Source organism: Podarcis vaucheri (assembly GCF_965113315.1).
Source record: "Podarcis vaucheri genome assembly, chromosome: 5".
Taxonomy (NCBI): Eukaryota; Metazoa; Chordata; class Lepidosauria; order Squamata; family Lacertidae; genus Podarcis; species Podarcis vaucheri.
The window spans coordinates 98,212,420-98,220,048 of record NC_138763.1 but is presented as its reverse complement, the minus strand read 5'-3'; positions in this window follow the sequence as shown (position 1 = coordinate 98,220,048).

Below are 7,629 nucleotides of genomic sequence, written 5' to 3'. Positions count from 1 at the left end.
GGAACAGGTTACCAACAATGTTGATCCCGCAACCTGGGACTGGGCTGCCTGGCTTTTATCTGCCCCGAGGCATAGGATGGTCCCAGTCCACAGGTGACTCGCCTCTCCTGGCCTGGAGGTGAGCACTCCTCCTGCAAGAACTTAGTTCCCTCCGCCTCTCTGCCCTGAGCCTCTGCAGCTCAGGAGAAGCTGGAGGGTTACCGGACCCAGAGGCAACCTCAGCTTCCCCTGACGGGGCTGAGAGTGGAGCACCTGCAGGCAATGGGTCCTCGATCACCTCCGGAGCCAGAGCAGACCCTGCAGGCAATGGGTCCTCCATCACCTCAGGAGCCAGAGGAGACTCAGCTGGTGCCTGCACCTGAGGATCCAGCACAGGTGAGGACCCTTCAGGCTCAGGCCCCAGCCCCGGCTCAGCTGGTTCTGGAGGCGGGGACTCCTGTGCAGGCTGGGATCCCTCAGGTTCAGCCTCTGAATCCGATTCCCAGGCCATCACACTGGGCAAAACCATCTGTTTTCTCATCCTTTGGTGCCTCCTCCATCTAGGTGATCAGAGAGGGGTCTCTGCCCCCTGTGTGGAACTCCCTCCCCAAGATGTACGGCTACTCCCAGTGTTTGATGGTGATGCAGTGCTGTTTTTCTAGACAAAGAGGTGCTGGAACTCACCATGAACACCTCCCTCGTTCAGTTAGAAAAGCAATGGTGCCCATTTGAGAGATCCCAGAACCCACCTGAGAGGTGTTGGAACTGAGTTCTGGTGAGTTCCAGCTGAAAAAAACTCCTAGTGACAGGGTAGGTGTAGTAACAGGCACAATGAAAGTGTCAGAGATGTTTCAATCACTCTGGAGAGGGAGGCGGGGACAGAGAGGGAGGTGGGGCTTGCAGCTGTCATCTTGGAGACAGATGAGGCGAGGAAGCAGGAACACCCAGGATCCTCACTATCAGGCCGCCCCCGTTCTGGCAGACCTCCACATCCCACTAGGGTCCTCAGGTCACTCTGTCCCAGGACCTCAGAACCCCTCCGCCTGCCCGCCCATCTTCATTGTCCTGACTCAGCCAGCCACTAATGTTTTTGTTCATGTACGGGGGGAAGACTAAAATCATGCAGCAATTTAGCTTCATTCATAGTTCCTGGAATTAAAAAATTGCATGTTGAGACTGAGGGGAGGGGAAATTTTAAGCCTGCCCCATCCCAAAAGCTTGGGTGGGGTGACAAAATAAAGCAGAATAAAGAAAAACAGAATATAAACGGAATCATATTCTTTGTTACCCCAAAGTTTCCTGCATGATCTCGAAGAGGTAGATTTTACAATGCTTGCAGGAAGTGGTTAGGCTTGGACTTGGGAGAATCTGCAGTGGGAGAGAGTAAGTTACTGTATTTTTCGCTCTATAGGACGCACTTTTTCCCCTCCAAAAAATAAGGGGAAATGTGTGTGCGTCCTATAGAGTGAATTCAGGCTCCTTGGCTTCAGCAATAGCAACGCGAAGGCTCTGAAGCGCAGAGGGAGCGCTCCCTCCGCGCTCCGGAGGCTTCGTGTTGCTTTTGCTGAAGCCTGCAAAGCAAGAGGGGTCAGTGCGCACCGACCCCTCTCGCTCTCCAGGCTTCAGGGATAGCCGCCTGAAGCCTGCAGAGCGCAGCGCGAGTTCCCGCTGCACTCCGAAGGCTTCGGGTTCCTTTTGCTGAAGCCGGGAGAGCAAGACTCTCCTGGCTTCAGCAGAAAGGGAGAGCTGCGCAGTGCCCCTTCAGCCAAGCGGGAGGAGAAATGGAAGGGGCTCTGTTTCTCCTTCCGCTTCACTGAAGGGGCGCTGAGCAGAGAGGGGGAGAATTTTTTTTCTTGTTCTCCCCCTCTAAAACAAGGTGCGTCCTATGGTCCAGTGCGTCCTATAGAGCGAAAAATACAGTAAGTGGGGAGCACCCCCAGCATAAATGCTTTTGCATTATTGCTTCCAGGACGTAAAAATATAAGAGCGCTCTTGAATCAGACAAAGGCCCGTCTAGTCCTCCATTCTCTTCTCAACAGGGCCAAGCAGATGCCTGTGGAATGCCCCCCCCCCCAAGCAGAGCAGGAGCACTATCCTTCTTGTGATCCTCCAGCAACTTCTTCAAAGGCATCCTGGGACATGTATTTCTTTTTGGCCAGCAAAGGATATATTTGCACGGGAGGCAGATGGGGAGAAGACAAGACCAGCTGACCCCACCACTGTAGCCTCATTCTCCAAGAATTCCTGATAGCCCTGCCAGGTCAAGTGGCCTGGAGCTGTCCCTGCAGTTTGCAAAAAGCCTAGTGCCAGTATGCCAAATGGATTATATGACCAGTAGCTTATGCACGCCAATCTTTCAAGATGTGCCACTGGAAACTGCTGCCTTGAAATGAATTTTTGCAGTCTTGGTTCATACCACACTTCTCTCTAGCCCAGTTTCATATTGTACATCTTGCAGAAGCTCTTCTATAGAAGAGTGGATTTCATCCATAATTGATGGACAATCCTCTCTGCAGTATGACTGTACATTTCCTACAAACACTATAACTCTCTGCAATATTTTCAGGCAGAGAGATAATCAAACATTATGCTCCAGTGTACAAGATGACCACCGTGCAAGCAGTAAGGAATTATTATTGCCTTCACCAATCACACAGCACTACATAATTGGCACCGGGGTAGAATTCAATATTGCATTGCTGTGCCAAACGCCAGCCAGTGATCATGGAAGGAAATAACAATTTATGGCTTGCTTTACAGATCTAACACCATGTTTCCTGTGTGTTTGGCGGAAAATATATGTGTGTTGTAGCCATTTGTTATTAACTGTGTTTCTGCTGCACTCCCGCTAGAATGGCAAAGAGGCACAGAATTCAGTTTCCTGAGAATTTCTGCTTTCAAGAAAAAGCTTCTATCCTTGATGGCTAAGATATATGATTGAAAGTGTGGGCCATGCCTTCAAGACCAGAAAGTTGCCTAAATAAGATTTTCAGTGGTGTGAGGTAGGGTTTCAGTTCACTCCAGATTGCCTTGATCATCTCCACAGTTAGCAAAACTAGAATTATACAAAATCAAAATAAATTACATCATAAACAATGCAAAGATATGCAAATTTTTATTGATTTGCATAATTTATTCAGGAACCATTGAGCTTTTCCTGCAGATAATTTTGTTTTATAATTTTGTATTATTTTACCATGGAGTAGACATAACCCTTGTCATAGTCATTTTGTTCCAATGTACAGAGTGAAGAGATGGCCATCTTAGCAGTAGTAGTAGTAGTCGTAGTCGTAGTAGTCGTAGTAGTAGTACTAGTACTAGTAGTAATACCCTGCCTATCTGGTTGGGTTTCCCCAGCCACTCTGGGTGGCTTACAACACATAAGAAATTGTAAAATATTAGACATTTAAAATTTATGGATACAGGGCTGCCTTCAGATGTCTTCTAAAAGTCAGATAGTTGTTTATTTCCTTGACATCTGATGGGAGGGCGTTCCACAGGGCAGGTGCCACTACCAAGAAGGCTCTCTACCTGGTTCCCTGTAACCTCACTTCTCGCAGTGAGGGAACCACCAGAAGGCCCTCAGTGCTGGACCTCAGTGTCCAGGCAGAATAATGGGGGTGGGGACACTCCTTCAGGTATACTGGGCTGAGGCCGTTTAGGGCTTTAAAGGTCAGCACCAACACTTTGAAATGTGCTCTCAAATGCACTGGGAGCCAATGTTGGACCGGTGTTATATATATCTCACCATTAGCATTCTTCCAAGATATAGGTAAAGGTAAAGGGGCCCCTGACCATTAGGTCCAGTCGTGGCTGACTCTGGGGTTGCGGCACTCATCTTGCTTTATTGGCCAAGGGAGCCGGCGTACAGTTTCCGAGTCATATGGCCAGCATGACTAAGCCGCTTCTGGCGAACCAGAGCAGCGCACGGAAATGCCGTTTACCTTCCCGCTGGAGCGGTACCTATTTATCTCCTTGCACTTTGACGTGCTTTCGAACTGCTAGGTTGGCAGGAGCAGGGACCGAGCAACGGGAGCTTACCCCATCGCAGGGATTCGAACCGCCGACCTTCTGATCGGCAAGTCCCAGGCTCTGTGGTTTAACCCACAGCGCCACCCGCGTCTCTCTTCCAAGATATACTTCAGGCAAAAATTGAGGGAGAAGAGAATGCAAAACACTCCCGGCCTTCAACTGTGCCCTTCGATTTATTTCTTCTGTGTTTATTCACAAACATCACAGCCACAGAAGTGAGTTGCAGAGCACAGCACTCTAGCAATCTGGAGGTTTTCCCATACACGAACCCACATTACTATGGTGGCTCACAGGCACGGCGCAGAAAGTCGTTTTCTGCTGCGCTGCGAGCAACAACACAGTACTAAAAAAGCAAATCACCTGAATTTTCCCTTTCTTCAACCCAGCAGTGTGTTTCAATTACAGGGGAAAGCCATGGGAGAGAGAGGAGGGGAAAATGACCTCCATTTCCCCTGCCCACAACACAGTGAACAACCTATTTCAAAGCTCAGTGGCTTTGTTTTCTGCCCTGCATTTCACAGCTCTTTCCCCCTGGCTGTTCACATTGGCAGGGCATCAGAGCCTCAGACTCATTTCTGTTCCTGTTCACACCAGGGGGCATGGATGGCCTGGCCAGGGATGACTTGACCCTACACAGAGAAACCATGAGAAACAACGCATCAAGCCGTCGTATTTTGTTGTTTAAAAATGCAGGATACACATGCATTTTGGATCATGTAATGCGAACACAGATTACAAACAAGGAAATGCAGCGAGTGTGCGGTAAATGAGAGCGTGAACACAACCTACCAGTCTTAGGAGGCCAAACTCAATGAACTTTTGTGAATGCGGTTTCAGCGGGACACAGAGTATATGGTTACACACCTCCTCATTCTCCACAGCAGTGCACAATTCCGAGGGTCCCAGGGCTGGAATTAGGTTTGATGAGGCCCTAAGCTACTGAAGATGTTGTTGTTGTTGTTTAGTCGTTTAGTCGTGTCCGACTCTTCGTGACCCCCTGGACCAGAGCACGCCAGGCACTCCTGTCTTCCACTGCCTCCCACAGTTTGGTCAAACTCATGCTGGTAGCTTCGAGAACACTGTCCCACCATCTCGTCCTCTGTTGTCCCCTTGTCCTTGTGCCCTCCATCTTTCCCAACATCAGAGTCTTTTCCAGGGAGTCTTCTCTTCTCATGAGGTGGCCAAAGTATTGGAGCCTCAGATTCAGGATCTGTCCTTCCAGTGAGCACTCAGGGCTGATTTCCTTCAGAATGGATAGGTTTGATCTTCTTGCAGTCCATGGGTCTCTCGAGAGTCTCCTCCAGCACCATAATTCAAAAGCAACCATCCTTCGGCGATCAGCCTTCTTTATGGTCCAGCTCTCACTTCCATACATCACTACTGGGAAAACCATAGCTTTAACTATACGGACCTTTGTTGGCAAGGTACTGAAGATAATGGGGCCCTTTATATGTCCAGCTGTCCTTTGTCAACAACAAATTGTCGCTGTTTTTTGTGTTGAATGTATGCTATATGGTAATTTAAGGACCTAATAGGTACCTAAAGCCATTTGCACATAACAAAATATGCATTTTATCAAAGTAATTGTTGAAATGAAATACAATTAAGAAGAAGTATATTAATAGTGAAATAATTATTAAGCTCTAACTTAAAATGATTGTGGACCCATTACTTACACCATAGGAGCCTACACGACACAAAACACTGTTGCTGTATGTAGGTTTGATTTTATTTGTTTTTTATCTTATATTTTGGAAATGTACATCCAGTGTTTTTTTTCCTTTAATTTTTTTTTTCGGGGGGCCCAAGAGAGTGGGGACCTAAGCTATAGCTTGTTTAGCTTATACGTAAATCCAGCACTGAGGGGTCCAGGTGTTTATCCAGGGTTCGTGTTTCCTTTGGAACTGCGGCACAGCGGAGACTCTGGTATCTTTATAATATGTGGTTTATTTGCACATATATACAATCTGAGCCTGCAATGGAGCATTAGACAGTTCCATGTCTCCTATTGCTGCAGCCTCCAGCTCAATCTGTCAGCCCACTTTGTGCTCTACCGCCTTCCACCAGCTTACTGCATTTAGCGGGGGGACTATCTGTCTTTCCCTCCCCAGCCCCAGTGGCATGGTGTGGGGGAGACCATAGGGGCGGCTGCCACAGGCACAATATTTGTTAAGGGTGCATCTTAGGCTGAGTACATACTAACATATTTTCAGGGCAAAAATGTCTGGGTTAGTCCTCAACATGCTGCCTTCAATCTAGACTTATTCTAGATCCTGCCATCCACAAGGGTGGGTTTGGTTTTACAGGTTGCACATTTGAAAACCCTCCCCTTGGTGGGTTTAAACCATAGCTGTCAACTTTTCCCTTTTCTTGCGAGGAATCCTATTCAGAATAAGGGAATTTCTCTTTAAAAAAAGGGAAATGTTGGCAGCTATGGTTTAAACTGCTTTCAAACTGTGTTTTAAATTGTTGAAACTCTCCCTGGTGCCTTAAAGTGAAGGACACTTATTTATTTATTTATTTATTTATTTATTTATTATTATTATTATTAGTATTATTAGTATTAGTATTATTATTCTATATCCCGCCTTTTCCCCAGACCAGGACTCAAGGCCTCTTTCACAGATAAAATAGAAAAAGCTAAAACAAAACATAGAAAAGATCGTCTTTCAAAAGTAATTAAAGGCTGATAGCACCAAAACAATATAGAAAATATATATTAAAAATACAGATAACAAAAAGTAAAAAATAAAATAAAGCCCACATCAGAGTCCTAGCCCTTTCCAGTCAGATCCTAAATGACAAATCCTAAAGGAGGTTGTCACCTGCTGGCAAAAGGAGAACAAGGAGGGAGCCAGCTTGGCTTCTCTAGGGAGGACTTCCACAATCTTGGAGCAGATTGTACTATTGTACTATTAGTAGTACAATAGTAATAGTAATAGTACTAATAGTACTAATAGTACTATTACTAATTGTAATAGTACTAATAGTAATACTATTAGTATTAGTACTAATAGTAATACTATTAGTATTAGTACTAATAGTAGTACTAATAGCAATAATAATAGTAATACTAATACTAATACTAATAGTACTAATAGTAATAGAACTAATAGTACTAATAGTACTAATAGTAATAGTAATAATGGTAATGGTATGGTAATAATAATCTCTTCCATATGCAGAACTAAGATGCAGAACTAACAGTAACTCTTATTCAGCAAAATATTGTTGGAATCAATCTGTCATGCTATGGAAGCAGCAATCATTTTGTGAAAAGTGCTCCATTATAATGGGGGGAATGTACAAGATGGATTGAATGATCTAATAGACCTCACCTCTTCATTCTGTGATTCATCGAGAGCACTGCAAGTCTTAATTCCTCCCCCTGAGGCCTCCCTCTCATAATTTCTTTTTAGTTAACATCATCTTCCTAAGGTACATTAAAACAGAAATTATCCTACTGTTTTTAAAAAGAATTTTCTCAGAGAAAGTACATCTCAGCCAAAATGGGGGATGAATAATACTTAATAACTATACTTAGCATTTATCTAACAAATTGTAAGTATTCCACATTTCGGTAACCTTTGCAACAACCTCGCATTATCATCATCCCCA